At 57.2% G+C, this 2,138-nt stretch overlaps 1 pseudogene; it reads right to left on the bottom strand.

The window, feature by feature from the left end:
- The window catches only part of LOC101577442, a 72,287-nt pseudogene extending 70,433 nt beyond the window's left edge, over nt 1-1,854 (bottom strand).
- Nucleotides 1,855-2,138: the final 284 nt, after the last annotated feature.

The raw sequence follows: 2,138 nt of genomic DNA on the forward strand, positions 1-2,138 counted from the left end.
GCGCAGCCAGCCAAGTTCCATCTCCTAACTCCACACCCAGGTATAAACGATCGGTGGACCAACCAGTGATGAGCATCACACAGCCATGGTTCCGTCGTCTCTCCAAAGCTCCGCCATGAGCACGTGAAGCTTTGGGGGGCATTAGATAGGCACCATAGCGCGCGTGCGCACACACACACACACACACACACACACACACACACACACAGGACACTCTGAAAGCTCTCCTCAGAACATGCTGGCCCCTGCACGGTGCTGAGAGCGCGAAGGACATCTGCACGTGCGCACGGAAGAGGAACACTGCCCTTCCTTTAATCACTTCTGCAGGGCAGGAGGGCTGCTGAAGCCCTGGCGGTTTCAACCGTTCCTTCAAGACGTATCAGAAAGTGTTCAGGTTTCATAAAAGTTGGTTGGGAAGTGCATGAACATTTATTGCACTATCCTCTATACCTTTCTTTATGTTTGAGGTATTTCATAATTTAAAAATAATTCTACATTCCTATGCCCCAGCTTCCTGAAAGGCCACGGTAGACGCCTGCAACGGGGCTATGTGCTGCTGAGAATTGGTCCGTGAACATTTACTAGTACACTAGTGTTTCCAAGCCAAAAAAAAAAAGCCAGCTCATTTCCACAAAGGAACCAGAGTGACCCCTGAGCTTCAGGAGAAAGGAGCAGCCTATTTATGTACATCCAAGGTCAACCAAGGGTCACATTTATTTGTTTATTTTTGCAGTTCTAGGGATTGAACTCAGGGCCTTGAACCTGCAAGCCTCTAGCAGTGAGCCACACCCGCAGCCTTAATTATTTCTGAGACTGGGTCTCACTGGACCGCTCAGGCTGGCCCTAAGCTCTGGGGCCCAAGCCTTTCTCCTGCCTCAGCCCCCCAGAGGCCTGGACACAGGCCTGCCTCCCACCTGTGCTGGGCGCACTGTTTGGAGGTCTTGATCTCCCGAAATCTGGGTTTGTCTTGCAGTAACAGAAACCCTCAGGAAGCCGAAAGGAGAGATCCCGGCTGGCCGGCTGAAGCCAGGCTGTAGCCAGCACCGCCGGTGGCCAGGTCCAGAGCCAGGGGACAGTGGCCGGCCAAAAACTTCCTGACCCGGAAGCACAAGGTTTAAGAGCATTTCTGGTAACTGCTGGATTAAACTCTTGACTCCTTGGAGCGGGCTGCTAAAAACTTAGCTTCCTAGCATAAGCATGTAGTTTGGAGAACTCAGCTAAATACTTAATGTCATTAAGGTATTCCAAGAGAAGAGCAGCAAATACATTTTTAAAGAGAGTTCTTAGTCTCTTGTTCTTTTGCACATGGGCAATGCTGGGGATTTCATGGCCTTAAAAAATGGTTTTCGGTTTAATTCAGTTGAATTACAATGTATTTATGACAGTGAGCTGGGGCTACGGCGCCGTTCTGGAGCACTTGCGTGCGTGTGCAGGGAGTGGATGCGTGCGCAGGTTGGCAGCAAGCTTCGGGGACAGTCCACCCGGGCTCTTTCTCTCCACAGCACTCCGGCTCTCCTTACACGGAAATGAGCCGCGCATTCACCAGGGAGCACGGTGGGAACCCAGGCCGGAGGGCCAACACCAGCAGGGGCCGCAGAAGGAGACCACGGTGTCAAAAATAAAACCACAGAAAACAAAGCCCGAGCCGAGGGAAGCCCTGCAGGAGCAGGCGCGGCGCTGACCCGGCCGGGGACTGGGGCCCTCCTGCGCGCCCCCCTGAGCCCGTGCGTCCTCGGGCGGGCGCAGACTGAGCGCCCGGCTGCAGCGCCTGCTCTCCGGGGCACAGGCGGCGGGGCGGACAGTGCGGGGCAGGAAGCCGCGCGTCTCCGCGGCCCGGCGGCCGAGATAATCCATTGTGCGCGGCCAGCGCCGCTCCCAGCGCGGGAGCCCGGCCCGGCGTCGGGCTCCTTGGCCGCGGGCCAGGCGGAGGGCTGCGTCTGCGGCCGGCGGGCGGGGTGCTCAGCCCCTCCCGGGCGGTCCCCGCGCAGCCGGCCACGCCTCACCTTCCCAAGGAAATCTGGCCAGAGATCCAGACTTCGTGGCTTCTCCTTTATGAGCTTCACCCCCGCCCCCAGCCTTTGCCTGGCTTTTGTTTGCCACAAGGGTGGGGGTGGGGTGGGGCGTGCAGGGGTGGGGGG

The sequence above is a fragment of the Octodon degus genome, unplaced genomic scaffold, assembly GCF_000260255.1.
Source record: "Octodon degus isolate 3935 unplaced genomic scaffold, OctDeg1.0 scaffold00054, whole genome shotgun sequence".
Classification (NCBI taxonomy): Eukaryota; Metazoa; Chordata; class Mammalia; order Rodentia; family Octodontidae; genus Octodon; species Octodon degus.